At 46.2% G+C, this 17,823-nt stretch overlaps 1 protein-coding gene across 1 annotated transcript in view; it reads left to right on the forward strand.

The window, feature by feature from the left end:
* The window catches only part of LOC139404682 (ELKS/Rab6-interacting/CAST family member 1-like), a 424,291-nt gene that overhangs the window by 70,961 nt on the left and 335,507 nt on the right, over positions 1-17,823 (forward strand). The gene's annotated exons all lie outside the window — the stretch shown is intronic.

A 17,823-nucleotide genomic window follows, 5' to 3' on the forward strand; every position in this document is an offset into this window, starting at 1 on the left:
CACTGCGTTCATGTGTGTGTATGTAGGAGAATGAGCAGAGGGCCATGTGTGTGTGTTTCCTGTGAAGTGGTTATTTAGACTGAGATTCAGAACACATGCTGAGAGAGGAGAGTAATTTTGTCTGTCCTCCCTTCCTCAGACTCTGTTGACAGAGCGGTGACACAGTGAACCTTAACCCTGGCTTCCACTCTTGCCTCCACCCTGGCTTCCACTCTGGCTTCCACCCTGGCTTCCACCCGGCTTCAGCCCTGGCTTCCATGCATCAAACTCACTGCAGCTAATATCTATTAACCCTGGTTTCCACCCTGGCTTCCACCCCGGCTCCCACCCTGGCTTCCACCCGGCTTCAGCCCTGGCTTCCATGCATCAAACTCACTGCAGCTAATATCTATTAACCCTGGCTTCCACCCTGGCTTCCACCCCGGCTCCCACCCTGGCTTCCATGCATCAAACTCACTGCAACTAATATCTATTAACCCTGGCTTCCACCCTGGCTTCCATGCATCAAACTCACTGCAACTAATTAACCTTAGCTTCCACCCTGGCTTCCATGCATCAAACTCACTGCAACTAATATCTATTAACCTTAGCTTCCACCCTGGCTTCCATGCATCAAACTCATTGCAGCTAATATCTATTAACCCTGGCTTCCACCCTGGCTTCCACCCCGGCTTCCACCCTGGCTTCCATGCATCAAACTCACTGCAACTATTGTGTTTAGCTTCCTGCTTGTAATTCCTACTTTCTTTGGGTTTTCTGAGTTCTTCAGATCTGTATCTATATAACGAACTACCTGTCTGCCTGAGAAGGTCACATCTTTTGGCTGGCTGTTCTTGCTGTCACTCATAGCTGGAAGAGCTGTGAGTGGCTGGCCATGCTCAGGGTCCTGCCTCCAGCAGTGCTGAATTGTAGACAGGAAGTGTACAGGTAAAGCTGCCAGTACATAGACTCTGGGCAGAATAGGCACAAGCACTGAGATATATTACTGCTGAGCAGAAAGATCACAATAAAGTTGACTCAGACTGTTGCTTCCCATGTGGATCAAACACACCTTTCTGCAAATTTTTTTTTATACCTTGTCAGCTCGGGGGTTTGAACTTGCAACCTTCCGGTTACTAGTCCAACGCTCTAAACACTAGGCTACCCTGCCGCCCCACTAGGCTACCCTGCCACCCTGCCGCCCCACTAGGCTACCCTGCCGCCCCACTAGGCTACCCTGCCGCCCCACTAGGCTACCCTGCCGCCCTGCTGCCCCACTAGGCTACCCTGCCGCCCCACTAGGCTACCCTGCCACCCCACTAGGCTACCCTGCCGCCCCACTAGGCTACCCTGCCGCTCCACTAGGCTACCCTGCCGCCCTGCCGCCCCACTAGGCTACCCTGCCGCCCCACTAGGCTACCCTGCCGCCCCACTAGGCTACCCTGCCGCCCCACTAGGCTACCCTGCTACCCTGCCACCCCACTAGGCTACCCTGCCGCCCCACTAGGCTACCCTGCTACCCTGCCGCCCCACTAGGCTACCCTGCCGCCCCACTAGGCTACCCTGCCACCCCACTAGGCTACCCTGCCGCCCCACTAGGCTAACCTGCCGCCCCACTAGGCTACCCTGCCACCCCACTAGGCTACCCTGCCGCCCCACTAGGCTACCGTGCTGCCCTGCCGCCCCACTAGGCTACCCTGCCGCCCCACTAGGCTACCCTGCCGCCCCACTAGGCTACCCTGCCGCCCCACTAGGCTACCCTGCTGCCCTGCCGCCCCACTAGGCTACCCTGCCGCCCCACTAGGCTACCCTGCCGCCCCACTAGGCTACCCTGCCGCCCCACTAGGCTACCCTGCTACCCTGCCACCCCACTAGGCTACCCTACCGCCCTGCCGCCCCACTAGGCTACCCTGCCGCCCCACTAGGCTACCCTGCTGCCCTGCCGCCCCTATATCCTTTTGAATAATTAGAATAGGTTTAACAACTGGAATTATCTGTGGTGGTTTCATTATTAAGACTTGTATAGTAGATAGGATTGTTAACATCTCAGTTTGTAACAAACAGGACGCAGGTCAGACCAGCAGCATCCAAGCCTAATCCCCTCCCATGGCTCATTAGCCTTCTGATTGCTAGTGTCTGCTATGTGCTGTTGTCTGAGGGACAGATTAGGTGGTGTAATCCAGGGGGAATATCCTGCTACTGGACCAGCAGCCTACTACACTACTGCCCGGATCAATCCCTGTCATTTAAATGGAGCCCAGAGGTGTCTTTCTCTATGGCACATGCAGTGAACTCAGTGTTTAACTGCAGTCGCTGGTTCAGGACCTTCTGTCCTTCCTCATCTGCTACACAAGACCTCTGTTCCTGAGAGCAGCAACATGCCAATATAGACTACACACTACACACTACACAGTACACACTACACACTACACAGTACACACTACACAGTACACACTACACAGTACACACTACACACTACACACTACACAGTACACACTACACAGTACACACTACACAGTACACACTACACACTACACAGTACACAGTACACACTACGCAGTACACAGTACACACTACACATTACACACTACACACTACACAGTACACACTACACACTACACAGTACACACTACACAGTACACAGTACACAGTACACACTACGCAGTACACAGTACACACTACGCAGTACACAGTACACATTACACAGTACACACTACGCAGTACACACTACACAGTACACACTACACAGTACACAGTACACACTACGCAGTACACAGTACACACTACACAGTACACAGTACACACTACGCAGTACACAGTACACACTACGCAGTACACAGTACACATTACACACTACACACTACACACTACACACTACACAGTACACACTACACACTACACAGTACACAGTACACACTACACACTACACATTATACACACTACACACTACACACTACACAGTACACATGCAGTGGCTGGTCCAGTGTGTGGTGTAGTGGGTAGTTGTGTACAGTGGCTGGTCCAGTGTGTGGTGTAGTGGGTAGTTGTGTTCAGTGGCTGGTCCAGTGTGTGGTGTAGTGGGTAGTTGTGTACAGTGGCTGGTCCAGTGTGTGGTGTAGTGGGTAGTTGTGTTCAGTGGCTGGTCCAGTGTGTGGTGTAGTGGGTAGTTGTGTACAGTGGCTGGTCCAGTGTGTGGTGTAGTGGGTAGTTGTGTACAGTGGCTGGTCCAGTGTGTGGTGTAGTGGGTAGTTGTGTACAGTGGCTGGTCCAGTGTGTGGTGTAGTGGGTAGTTGTGTACAGTGTGTGGTGTAGTGGGTAGTTGTGTACAGTGGAGGGTCCAGTGTGTGGTGTAGTGGGTAGTTGTGTTCAGTGGCTGGTCCAGTGTGTCTTGTAGGATGTCCATGTCTCAGAGATGCACGGTGTCAATGCAGGCGTTGATATCTGTTAACACATCAGTCTGGCTGTGGCTAGAAACCCTTCATTACAAAGCTGATCAGATTCACATGTACTGTATCAACATGATATTACAGTCATAGAGAGGTAATGTGTCAACAACATATTACAGTCATAGAGGGGTAATGTATCAACATGATATTACAGTCATAGAGAGGTAATGTAACAGCATGATATTACAGTCATAGAGAGGTAATGTATCAACATGATATTACAGTCAAAGAGAGGTAATGTATCAACATGATATTACAGTCATAGAGAGGTAATGTAACAACATGATATTATAGTCATAGAGAGGTAATGTAACAACAACATATTACAGCCATCGAGAGGTAATGTAACAACATGATATTACAGTCATAGAGAGGTAATGTAACAACAACATATTACAGCCATCGAGAGGTAATGTAACAACATGATATTACAGTCATAGAGAGGTAATGTAACAACAACATATTACAGTCATCGAGAGGTAATGTATCAACATGATATTACAGTCATAGAGAAGTAATGTAACAACATGATATTACAGTCATAGAGAGGTAATGTAACAACAACATATTACAGTCATAGAGAGGTAATGTAACAACATGATATTACAGTCATAGAGAGGTAATGTAACAACAACATATTACAGTCATAGAGAGGTAATGTAACAACATGATATTAGTCATAGAGAGGTAATGTAACAACATGATATTACAGTCATAGAGAGGTAATGTAACAACAACATATTACAGTCATAGAGAGGTAATGTAACAACATGATATTACAGTCATAGAGAGGTAATGTATCAACATGATATTACAGTCAGAGAGGTAATGTAACAACATGATATTAGTCATAGAGAGGTAATGTAACAACATGATATTACAGTCATAGAGAGGTAATGTAACAACATGATATTATAGTCATAGAGAGGTAATGTATCAACATGATATTACAGTCATAGAGATGTAATGTATCCACATGATATTACAGTCATAGAGAGGTAATGTAACAACATGATATTACAGTCATAGAGAGGTAATGTAACAACAACATATTACAGTCATAGAGAGGTAATGTAACAACATGATGTTACAGTCGTAGAGAGGTAATGTAACAACAACATATTACAGTCATAGAGAGGTAATGTAACAACATGATATTATAGTCATAGACAGGTAATGTAACAACAACATATTACAGTCATAGAGAGGTAATGTAACAACATGATATTAGTCATAGAGAGGTAATGTAACAACATGATATTACAGTCATAGAGAGGTAATGTAACAACATGATATTACAGTCATAGAGAGGTAATGTAACAACATTAGATTAGTCATAGTGGTAATGTAACAACATGATATTACAGTCAACGAGTGGTAATTCAAAAATAGAATAAAAGGCACAGAGATTCAGGTTCTCTCTCTCTCTCTCTGTCTCTCTCTCTCTGTCTCTCTTTCTCTCTCTCTCGCTGTCTCTCTTTCTCTCGCTCGCTCACTCTCTCTCTCTCTCTCTCTGTATATCTCTCTGTATCTCTGTCTCTGTCTCTCTCTCTATCTCTCTCTCTCTCTGTATCTCTCTCTGTATCTCTCTATCTCTCTCTGTGTGTTCTCTGAAATGTCAACACCAGGGGCATACAGGCTGTGTGTGTATGACCGTGTGGCGTATGACCATGTATGTGTGTGTGTATGTGTGTATGCGTGTGTGTGTGTGTGTGTGTGTGGTGTTGCACTGCCAGTGAGACAGCAGGCAACCGGGGGAGTCCTGCAGCTCAATGAGTCAGCATGGCAGGGAGGAGAGAGAGAGAGAGGGAGAGAGAGATGGTGACAGTTGGAGGGAGAAGGGAGGGAGAGATGGTGACAGTTGGAGGGAGGGAGAAGGGAAGCGATAGAAAGAGGGATAGAAGAGAAATAAAGACACCTGGAAGGAGGGTAAGGGAGGGAGAGATGGTGACAGTTGGAAGGAGGGAAAGGGAGCATTGAGAGAGAGATAGAAAGTGAGGGAGGGAGAAACGGATGAAGAAAAAGGGGGTTGTATTATCCAGACTGTCTCAGGGTTAGAGTCTGATGGCCCCTGTATTATCCAGACTGTCTCAGGGTTAGAGTCTGAAGGCCCCTGTATTATCCAGACTGTCTCAGGGTTAGAGTCTGATGGCCCCTGTATTATCCAGACTGTCTCAGGGTTAGAGTCTGATGGCCCCTGTATTATCCAGACTGTCTCAGGGTTAGAGTCTGAAGGCCCCTGTATTATCCAGACTGTCTCAGGGTTAGAGCCTGAAGGACCCTGTATTATCCAGACTGTCTCAGGGTTAGAGCCTGAAGGCCCCTGTATTATCCAGACTGTCTCAGGGTTAGAGTCTGAAGGCCCCTTTATTATCCAGACTGTCGGTGTGTTTTTCCTACATTCTCTCTGTGTTCTATTGGCTCAGTCACAGCTGCCTCCATCAGCAGAATATAATGGCTCTGCCTGTTAATTGTGTTCAGTGGGAGAGAGAGAAAGAGAGAGAGAGAGAGGAGGACATAGGGGAGGAGAAATAGAAACAGAGGGGGGAGAAGGGGAGGAGAGGAGAGAGAGAGAAACAGAGGGAGGAGAAGGGGAGGAGAGGAGAGAGAGAAACAGAGGGAGGAGAAGGGGAGGAGAGGAGAGAGAGAGAAACAGAGGGAGGAGAAGGGGAGGAGAGGAGAGAGAGAGGAAGAGCGACATGTTCCCACACATTCTTTTGTAACTGTTCTCATGTCAGTCACTTCAGCCAGTAGAGGGACATGCCTGGTCCCACTGTGTCATAGCCATGAGGAAGTTCCAGTCACAAATGCCTCTGTCTGCCAGCCCAGTGCACTGATGCAACTGTCAAACCATTCTGGTTCTATAAGGCAGCAGGCTCACCATGACAGACCCAGTGATTCCCAAGGGACTGACAGGCTGAGCTGAGACCACTGTTGCTGGTTTAGGGAAGTGGTCTGGAGAATCATCAACTTACATGTCTGTCTTCAAGATACAGTATTCTCTCCATTCAGCTCTCTACTGCATTCTCTCCATTCAGTTCTCTACTGTATTCTCTCCATTCAGCTCTTTACTGTATTCTCTCCATTCAGCTCTCTACTGTATTCTCCCCATTCAGCTCTCTACTGTATTCTCTCCACTCAGCTCTCTACTGTATTCTCTCCATTCAGCTCTCTACTGTATTCTCTCCATTCAGCTCTGTACTGTATTCTCACCATTCAGCTCTCTATTGTATTCTCTCCATTCAGCTCTGTACTGTATTCTCTCCATTCAGTTCTGTACTGTATTCTCTACATTCAGCTCTGTACTGTATTCCCAGTCAGACTCCGAGCATCTCTTCAAGTCTGACTCATAACTATTTCATAACGGATAAAGAGTTGAACTGTGTTGTAGCTGGCCTCATTCTTCCCATTGTCTGTAAGTCACCTCGGGACAGCTGAGGAGGCCCGTTATAGCTACATTCACTGAGGTGGTAAATTCCACAAAAATTGAAGCACATTCATGAGTCAGTTTGTTTTTATTAAGAACATTTTATCTGGTCAGGATCCAGCTATTAAGACCTTTTATCTATCTGGTCATGATCCAGCTATTAAGACCTTTTATCTATCTGGTCATGATCCAGCTATTAAGACCTTTTATCTGGTCCCCCTCCTGTAGTCTGGTTGGTTGTCTCTTTCCCTCCTGTAGAGAGGAGTCTGGTTGGTTGTCTCTCTCCCTCCTGTAGAGAGGAGTCTGGTTGGTTGTCTCTCTCCCTCCTTCTGCAGAGAGGAGGCTGGCTGGTTGTTTCTCTCCCTCCTGCAGAGAGGAGTCTGGTTGGTTGTCTCTCTCCCTCCTGTAGAGAGGAGGCTGGCTAGTTGTCTCTCTCCCTCCTGCAGAGAGGAGGCTGGCTGGTTTGAAAGCCTGGAGCCTGATATTCCCCTCACATGGCTGTCTTGACAGGGAGAAGGAGGGAGAGGAGGAGAAAGGGAGGGAGAGGAGAGAGAGATGAGAGAGGCATAATGAGAGAGAAGGACCATTCATACTGGAGGTGTGTGTGTGTGTGTGTGTGTGTGTGTGTTTATTTGCCAGAGTCTCAGTATCTTACCATCACACAGCAGAATACATCCTAAGACCTCAAGGTTGACCTGGTGTCCTGATTAATCATGTCCCCTGGTATATGTGGTGACCAGAGTGACAGCATGCCTTCTGCTTCCTGTCTGTCATCCAATCCCATGGCATGAATACATAATCACTGTCATTGTTATATTAGCATGTCCTGTTGCTATTGATTTAATTAGGAACCAGCTATATAGACAGCAGGTCAGGGATGCTTGGTCTACTTTTCTCTCTCTCCATCTCTCTCCATCTCACTCCATCTCTCTCCATCTCTCTCCATCTCGCTCCATCTCTCTCAATTCAATTCAATTCAAGGGGTTTTATAGACATGGGAAACATATGTTAACAAGTAGATAATAAACAAAAGTGAAATAAACAATAAAAATGAACAGTGAACATTACACTCACAGAAGTTCCAAAAGAATAAAGACATTACAAATGTCATATTATATACAGTGTTGTAACAATGTACAAATGGTTAAAGTACAAAAGGGAAAATAAATAAATAAATAAATATGGGTTGTATTTACAATGGTGTTTGTTCTTCACTGGTTGACCTTTTCTTGTGGCAACAGGTCACAAATCTTGCTGCTGTGATGTCACACTGTGGGATTTCACCCAGTAGTTTATCAAAATCGGGATTGTTTTCGAGTTCTTTGTGAATCTGTGTAATTTGAGGGAGATATGTGTCTCTAATATGGTCATACATTGGGTAGGAGGTTAGGAAGTGCAGCTCAGTTTCCACCTCATTTTGTGGGCAGTGAGCACATAGTCTTCTCTTGAGAGCCATGTCTGCCTACGACGGCCTTTCTCAATAGCAAGGCTATGCTCACTGAGTCTGTACATAGTCAAAGCTTTCCTTAAGTTTGAGTCACAGTGGTCAGGTATTCTGCCACTGTGTACTCTCTGTGTAGGGCCAAATAGCATTCTAATTTGCTCTGTTTTTTTGTTAATTCTTTCCAATGTGTCAAGTAATTATCTTTTTGTTTTGGTTGATTTGGTTGGGTCTAATTGTGCTGTTGTCCTGGGGCTCTGTAGGGTGTGTTTGTGTTTGTGAACAGAGCCCCAGGACCAGCTTGCTTAGGGGACTCTTCTCCAGGTTCATCTCTATGTAGGTGATGGCTTTGTTATGGAAGGTTTGGGAATTGCTTCCTTTTAGGTGGTTGTAGAATTTAATGGCTCTTTTCTGGATTTTGATAATTAGTGGGGAAGTCTTGGTTGGTGAGCGGACCCCAGTCCTAACACAACCATAAAGGGCAATGGGTTCTATGACTGATTCAAGTATTTTTTGCCAGATCCTAATTGGTATGTCAAATGTTATGGTCCTTTTAATGGCATAGAAGACCCTTCTTGCCTTGTAGTCTCTACTTCTCTCTCTCTCTCTCTCTCTGTCTCCTCTCACTCTCGCTCTCTTTCTCTCTCTCTGTTTCTCTCTCTCTCTCTCTCTCTCTGTTTCTCTCTCTCTCTCTCCTCTCTCTCGATCTCCTCTCTCTCTCTCTCTCTCTCTCTCTCTCCTCTCTCTCAATCTCCTCTCTCTCTCTCTCTCTCTCTCTCTCTCTCTTCCTCCGATCTTGATTTCCTGTTCACTTTTCCTCCATACTCCACCTCCTCTCTCTCATGACGTCTTTCTCCATCTCCCCTCTCCTCCACACTGCTGATTCATGTTGGAGCATCTTTACCTCCTGTCTTTTCTCACCTCACTCTCTCTTTCCTTGAGTCGTGATGTCGCAGAAGGGAAGGGGTGTGTGTGTGTGTGTGTGTCTGTGTGGTGTGTGTGTGAAGGGGGTGCTGATCATCTGGTTGGGAGTTTGTGATGGGTGGGGGAGGGTGTGTGCCTGAGGACACCACAGTGATGCCAGCTTGTACACTAACAGTAGTCCAGGGATCTGTTCTTCTCTGGGTCAGGGAGTGTTGTAGTCAGGTCCTGGTCTTCTCTGGGTCAGGGAGTGTTGTAGTCCAGGGATCTGGTCTTCTCTGGGTCAGGGAGTGTTGTAGTCCAGGGATCTGGTCTTCTCTGGGTCAGGGAGTGTTGTAGTCCAGGGATCTGTTCTTCTCTGGGTCAGGGAGTGTTTTAGTCCAGGGATCTGGTCTTCTCTGGGTCAGGGAGTGTTGTAGTCCAGGGATCTGTTCTTCTCTGGGTCAGGGAGTGTTTTAGTCCAGGGATCTGGTCTTCTCTGGGTCAGGGAGTGTTGTAGTCAGGTCCTGGTCTTCTCTGGGTCAGGGAGTGTTGTAGTCCAGGGATCTGGTCTTCTCTGGGTCAGGGAGTGTTGTAGTCCAGGGATCTGGTCTTCTCTGGGTCAGGGAGTGTTGTAGTCAGGTCCTGGTCTTCTCTGGGTCAGGGAGTGTTGTAGTCCAGGGATCTGGTCTTCTCTGGGTCAGGGAGTGTTGTAGTCCAGGGATCTGTTCTTCTCTGGGTCAGGGAGTGTTGTAGTCCAGGGATCTGGTCTTCTCTGGGTCAGGGAGTGTTGTAGTCTAGGGATCTGGTCTTCTCTGGGTCAGGGAGTGTTGTAGTCCAGGGATCTGTTCTTCTCTGGGTCAGGGAGTGTTGTAGTCCAGGGATCTGGTCTTCTCTGGGTCAGGGAGTGTTGTAGTCCAGGGATATGTTCTTCTCTGGGTCAGGGAGTGTTGTAGTCAGGTCCTGGTCTTCTCTGGGTCAGGGAGTGTTGTAGTCCAGGGATCTGTTCTTCTCTGGGTCAGGGAGTGTTGTAGTCAGGTCCTGGTCTTCTCTGGGTCAGGGAGTGTTGTAGTCCAGGGATCTGGTCTTCTCTGGGTCAGGGAGTGTTGTAGTCCAGGGATCTGGTCTTCTCTGGGTCAGGGAGTGTTGTAGTCCAGGGATCTGTTCTTCTCTGGGTCAGGGAGTGTTTTAGTCCAGGGATCTGGTCTTCTCTGGGTCAGGGAGTGTTGTAGTCCAGGGATCTGTTCTTCTCTGGGTCAGGGAGTGTTTTAGTCCAGGGATCTGGTCTTCTCTGGGTCAGGGAGTGTTGTAGTCAGGTCCTGGTCTTCTCTGGGTCAGGGAGTGTTGTAGTCCAGGGATCTGGTCTTCTCTGGGTCAGGGAGTGTTGTAGTCCAGGGATCTGGTCTTCTCTGGGTCAGGGAGTGTTGTAGTCAGGTCCTGGTCTTCTCTGGGTCAGGGAGTGTTGTAGTCCAGGGATCTGGTCTTCTCTGGGTCGGGGAGTGTTGTAGTCCAGGGATCTGTTCTTCTCTGGGTCAGGGAGTGTTGTAGTCCAGGGATCTGGTCTTCTCTGGGTCAGGGAGTGTTGTAGTCCAGGGATCTGGTCTTCTCTGGGTCAGGGAGTGTTGTAGTCCAGGGATCTGTTCTTCTCTGGGTCAGGGAGTGTTGTAGTCCAGGGATCTGGTCTTCTCTGGGTCAGGGAGTGTTGTAGTCCAGGGATATGTTCTTCTCTGGGTCAGGGAGTGTTGTAGTCAGGTCCTGGTCTTCTCTGGGTCAGGGAGTGTTGTAGTCCAGGGATCTGTTCTTCTCTGGGTCAGGGAGTGTTGTAGTCAGGTCCTGGTCTTCTCTGGGTCAGGGAGTGTTGTAGTCCAGGGATCTGGTCTTCTCTGGGTCAGGGAGTGTTGTAGTCCAGGGATCTGGTCTTCTCTGGGTCAGGGAGTGTTGTAGTCCAGGGATCTGGTCTTCTCTGGGTCAGGGAGTGTTTTAGTCCAGGGATCTGGTCTTCTCTGGGTCAGGGAGTGTTGTAGTCAGGTCCTGGTCTTCTCTGGGTCAGGGAGTGTTTTAGTCCAGGGATCTGGTCTTCTCTGGGTCAGGGAGTGTTGTAGTCAGGTCCTGGTCTTCTCTGGGTCAGGGAGTGTTGTAGTCCAGGGATCTGGTCTTCTCTGGGTCAGGGAGTGTTGTAGTCCAGGGATCTGGTCTTCTCTGGGTCAGGGAGTGTTGTAGTCAGGTCCTTCTTTTTTTCTCTTCCCTCGTTCTTTTATGTTTCCCTTGAGTCTTGACTTTCACTCACACCTCTGAATGTGATCACACCATCCTCTCTTCCACTCCTCATCTGTCCTGTGTGTTGTGTGTGTTTGTTCTTGTCTGTGTGTGTATGAGAGAGACAACGTCATTCATTCAGCACCACACACAGATGGCTGATGTTGCTTAGTAACCAGGTCGCCTGTGGAATCATGACAGACTGTCCCTTCGTTGTCCTGAGAGAGATAGATAGAGAGGATATGTACAACAATAGATATTCTAGAATGAGCTCTGTGGAGTATACTGTATATAATACACAGTGTATCAATGTGAAGTGACCAGTGTTCAATGTCTCTATATACATGGGACAGCAGTGACGTGTGTGTGTGTGTGTGTGTGTGTGTGTGTGTGTGTGTGTGTGTGTGTGTGTGTGTGTGTGTGTGTGTGTGTGTGTGTGTGTGTGTGTGTGTGTGTGTGTGTGTGTGTGTGTGTGTGTGTGTGTGTGTGTGTGTGTGTGTGTGTGTAAGCGCAAGATACTATGTGTGTGTTTTTGTGTGATTGAGTGTGTGGGCGTATGTTTGCAAAAATCTCTCTAAGATGCAGGGCAGAGTACAGGTGGGCAGGTATGGATGGCTCTTCAGCAGTCTGATGGTCTGGTGATAGAAGCTGTTTCAGAGTCTGTTGGTCTGAGATCTGATGCTCCTGGAAGTGCAGCAGAATCAACTGGCTGAGGTCCCTAATGATCTTCCTGGCCTTCCTTCCACACTGAGGGGTGTAAATGTCCCTGAGGGCAGGCGGCATACCCCCGGTGGTCAGGGCCACCTGGAGGTCAGGCCCTGTGGAGGTCAGGCCCCGTGGAGGTCAGGCCCCCTGGAGGTCAGGCCCCCTGGAGGTCAGGCCCCCTGGAGGTCAGGGCCCTTGGGCTTGCCCTGCTTGCTCGGTCGGTATTTCGGCCATGATTACTACAAGTGTAGGTAGCTGGCTCGACTAACCAGATGTATTTAAGTGACATGGACTAATTTGGTGACGGTCAGTGAGTGACATGGACTAATTTAGTGACGGTCAGTGAGTGACATGGACTAATTTGGTGGCGGTCAGTGAGTGACATGGACTAATTTAGTGACGGTCAGTGAGTGACATGGACTAATTTGGTGGCGGTCAGTGAGTGACATGGACTAATTTAGTGACGGTCAGTGAGTGACATGGACTAATTTAGTGACGGTCAGTGAGTGACATGGACTAATTTAGTGACGGTCAGTAAGTGACATGGACTAATTTAGTGACGGTCAGTGAGTGACATGGACTAATTTAGTGACGGTCAGTAAGTGACATGGACTAATTTAGTGACGGTCAGTGAGTGACATGGACTAATTTAGTGACGGTCAGTGAGTGACATGGACTAATTTAGTGACGGTCAGTAAGTGACATGGACTAATTTAGTGACGGTCAGTGAGTGACATGGACTAATTTGGTGACGGTCAGTGAGTGACATGGACTAATTTGGTGACGGTCAGTGAGTGACATGGACTAATTTGGTGACGGTCAGTGAGTGACATGGACTAATTTGATGACGGTCAGTGAGTGACATGGACTAATTTAGTGACGGTCAGTGAGTGACATGGACTAATTTGATGACGGTCAGTGAGTGACATGGACTAATTTGGTGACGGTCAGTGAGTGACATGGACTAATTTGGTGGCGGTCAGTGAGTGACATGGACTAATTTAGTGACGATCAGTGAGTGACATGGACTAATTTAGTGACGGTCAGTGAGTGACATGGACTAATTTAGTGACGGTCAGTAAGTGACATGGACTAATTTAGTGACGGTCAGTGAGTGACATGGACTAATTTAGTGACGGTCAGTAAGTGACATGGACTAATTTAGTGACGGTCAGTAAGTGACATGGACTAATTTAGTGACGGTCAGTGAGTGACATGGACTAATTTGGTGACGGTCAGTGAGTGACATGGACTAATTTGGTGACGGTCAGTGAGTGACATGGATTAATTTGGTGACGGTCAGTGAGTGACATGGACTAATTTGATGACGGTCAGTGAGTGACATGGACTAATTTAGTGACGGTCAGTGAGTGACATGGACTAATTTGATGACGGTCAGTGAGTGACATGGACTAATTTGATGACGGTCAGTGAGTGACATGGACTAATTTAGTGACGGTCAGTGAGTGACATGGACTAATTTGATGACGGTCAGTGAGTGACATGGACTAATTTGATGACGGTCAGTGAGTGACATATAGAGTAAACATGTCAAGAGGAAAACTAATGATGCACAAATCAGTTTCAAAATGGCACCTTGTCTGACTGTAATTTGAGACCCGAGTTCCCCCACAAAATGTTTAAAAAATCATACGGTCTGTAATTACGGCGACGCCGGTGTTCCGTTGGGCTGGCGATCGAGGGCGATGCAGTTGCCGTACCAGGCGGTGATGCAACCCGACAGAATGCTCTCAACGGTGCATCTGTAGAGAGGGTCTTAGGGGCCATTGCAAATGTCTTTAGCCGACTGAGGTTGAAGAGGCGCTGTTGTGCCTCCTTCACTACAATGTGATGAGACCATGTCAAGGTCCTCTGTGATGTCAACGCTGAGGAACTTGGACGGTTTTTACCTTTCCCACTGCACCCATGTCGATAGAGATGTGGGCGTGCTCTTCCTTCTGTCTCCTGTAGTCCAAAATCAGCTCCTTGGTTTTGTCGACGTTGAGGGAGAGGTTATTGTCCTTTCACCTCTCCACCAGGGCTCTGACCTCTAACCCTGTAGGCTGTGCCGTCGTTGTTGGTGATCAGGCCTACCACTGTCGTGTCGACAGCAAACCTTTATCGTTCAATTCCAATCTTACATCAAATACCTGGCATAGAGAGTTCTTGACTGATTTAGTTACCCAGTCGTGTCTGAACAGGGAGTACAGGAGGGGGGTGAGCCCACGCCCCCGCTTGGCAGAGGTGTTGTTGCCTACCACCTAGGGTCGGTCCCGTCAGGAAATCCAGGATCCAGTTGCACATGGAGGAGTTCAGAACCAGGGCCTGAGCTCAGTGACGAGCTTGGAGGGTTTACTATGGTGTTGAAGGCTGAGTTATAGTCAATGAGCAGTATTCACATAGGTATTCACATAGGTATTCCTCTTGTCCAGGTGGGCAGCGTGGAGATCATTTTGGACGCTGTTCAAGTTGTGTCGGGTAAGGCGGAGCTGATATGGTCCTTGACTCTTAAAGCACTTCATGATGACAGAGGTGAAGCTACAGGGTGATCGTCATTTGCTTCAGTCAGCTTGTTTAGGCACAGGAACAATGTTGAAACATGTGGGGACAGCAGACTGGGATAGGGAGAGATTGAATATGTCCGTGAACACTCCTGCCAGAGGATCTGCTCTTAGGACGTGGCTCGGGATGCCATCTGAGCCGGCAGCCTTGCGAGAGTTTACACGCTTGAAAGATTTACTCGAGAACCCACAATCCTCTTGGGCCTGCGTCGGTGTGGTTTTTCTCGAAGCATGCAAAAAAAAAAAAAAAACATCCCAGCAAACCAGGAACATTCCCAGAACATTAGCTAAGATTCCATTAGGTTCTAGTTTGGGTTTTATCTAACATCAGGATAATAACATCCCTAAAACATTGAGAGAATGCACATCAAATTCCTGATTGACCATACTGCCATGGCTATATAGTGAAAAAAAATAAAGATAGCTTCCCTCGTGGAACAGACGAAAACAAACCTGGTTTGGGAACCAAACATTGCAGCTTCAAACCCAACATGTGCAGATTGTCAACATATGACGTGTATAAAATATGGTTGTGATTGTATGGTTACATTTAAATGCTGTTGAAATGTTCTGTGAATGAAATGAGAATGCAATGTGTCTCTATATCATCTACAAGACAGTTTTCAAATGTGAATTGTCATTAAATCTGGAGAGAAACTTCATGGGGACATATTCCAACCTGCTTTCATTTGCATGCTTATATATATATATCTATATAATATATTTTCTAAACGTTCTTGAAATGTTCAGAGGACCTCCAAGAAAACGTATAATGTAGATTTCGTGAACACTGTAAATAGAATATTATGTTTCACCTGAAACACATATGAACTTCTTACAACATTAAGGGAATGTTATGTTTCACCTGAAACACATATGCTATGAACTTCTTACAACATTAAGGGAATGTCCTGTGCAGCCTAACTTTGTATGAACCTGTCTCTCGTAATGTACCCACACTGTTCACACAATCTAAGAACTCAGAAACGCTCTTCTGTCAACATTCTTGCAACATCAGAGGAATGTTTTGTGTCCCCTGATACAAACATTATCTGAATGGCAGCGCACTGGACAGCTTTAGTGTTTTGGGAATCTCTTCTCATGTTCCCACAATGTTCCCACGATGTTCCCACAATGTTTTGGGAACTTTTAAAGAACAAAAATGTGTTCTGGGAATGTTCTTGCAAATGTTTTTTTGCAACCTAATAGAAACATTTTAACAAGCAACACAACTGTGTTTTGGGAACATATCTCGTGTCATGTCCACACAATGTTCCCAATACCTAATGAAACATTCTGGGACCCTTCAAAGAACAGACGAAATGTGTTCTGGGAACGTTCTTTGTCACATCGTTCATGTTTTTTTTGCACCGTAAAATAAACATTTTAGAATCATCCAACTGGACAGTTTTTGTGTTTTGCGAACATATATTTTGTGGTGTCCCCACAATGCTCTCAGCAGACTGTTCCCACAATGTAGTGAAACATTCTGGGAACATTTCAAGAAGCGATTAAATGTGTTCTGGGAATGTTTTTGTAACATCAGGTGAATGTTTTATTCACCCTAAAATAAACATTGTTGAATTTTTATTTATTTATTTATTGACCTTTATTTAACCAGGCAAGTCAGTTAAGCACAAGTTCTTATTTTCAATGACGGCCTAGGAACAGGAACTGCCTTGTTCAGGGGCAGAACGACAGATTTGTACCTTGTCAGCGCGGTGATTCAATCTTGCAAACTTCCGGTTACTAGTCCAACGCTCTAACCACTAGGCTACGCTGCCGCCCCTCACAACTAGAATCATCTGCACAACTGGACAGTTTTTGTGTTGTGCATAACATATTCTCCCTCCACCCTCTGGTGGTATGGATGACTTGTAATTCTGTCTTCAGAGAAACTTATATTCCGGTAAAGTCAGTTTTATTAAATTACTATAGGAGGAATGATGTGTTTCTGTCTGGGGTCAAAATGACCCCAAAGGAATTAGTTTAAAGTCCATACTGATACAGAAACACTGAGGAAAGATTAAAACACAGAGGAAAGATCAACTATTTCTGTAGTATTAGTTAATTCATCAATAAGGCCCGAGGGGTTGTGGTATATGGGCAATATACCACGGGAACGACACAACGTGGAGTGCCTTGACACAGCCCTTAGCCGTGGTACATTGGCCATATATCACAAACCCCCAAGGTGCCGTATTGCCATTATAAACTGGTTACCAACGTAATTAGAACAATAAAAATACATGTTTTGCCATACCTGTGGTATACGGTCTGATATACCACGGCTGTCAGCCAATCAGGATTCAGGGCTCGAACTACCCAGTTTATAGTAAGGTATAACTAACTTTGTGTATAACAAAATGCTGTGTTCAGTTAGACTAGTCATTCCACTAGACGGTACTGCTGCTGTCATAAATACAGAGCACAGGAAGAAATACATGTATGTCTGGAAAATACAATCAGAACTACACAGTACAATCAGAACTACATAGTACAATCAGAACTACACAGTACAATCAGAACTACACAGTACAATCAGAACTACACAGTACAATCAGAACTACACAGTACAATCAGAACTACATAGTACAATCAGAACTACACAGTACAATCAGAACTACACAGTACAATCAGAACTACACAGTACAATCAGAACTACACAGTACAATCAGAACTACTAGTACAATCAGAACTACATAGTACAATCAGAACTGCACAGTACAATCAGAACTGCACAGTACAATCAGAACTACACAGTACAATCAGAACTACTAGTACAATCAGAACTACATAGTACAATCAGAACTGCACAGTACAATCAGAACTGCACAGTACAATCAGAACTACACAGTACAATCAGAACTACACAGTACAATCATAACTACATAGTACAATCAGAACTACACAGTACAATCAGAACTATACAGTACAATCAGAACTACACAGTACAATCAGAACTACATAGTACAATCAGATCTACACAGTACAATCAGAACTACATAGTACAATCAGAACTACATAGTACAATCAGAACTACACAGTACAATCAGAACTACACAGTACAATCAGAACTACATAGTACAATCAGAACTACATAGTACA

The sequence above is a fragment of the Oncorhynchus clarkii genome, unplaced genomic scaffold, assembly GCF_045791955.1.
Source record: "Oncorhynchus clarkii lewisi isolate Uvic-CL-2024 unplaced genomic scaffold, UVic_Ocla_1.0 unplaced_contig_9009_pilon_pilon, whole genome shotgun sequence".
Classification (NCBI taxonomy): domain Eukaryota; kingdom Metazoa; phylum Chordata; class Actinopteri; order Salmoniformes; family Salmonidae; genus Oncorhynchus; species Oncorhynchus clarkii.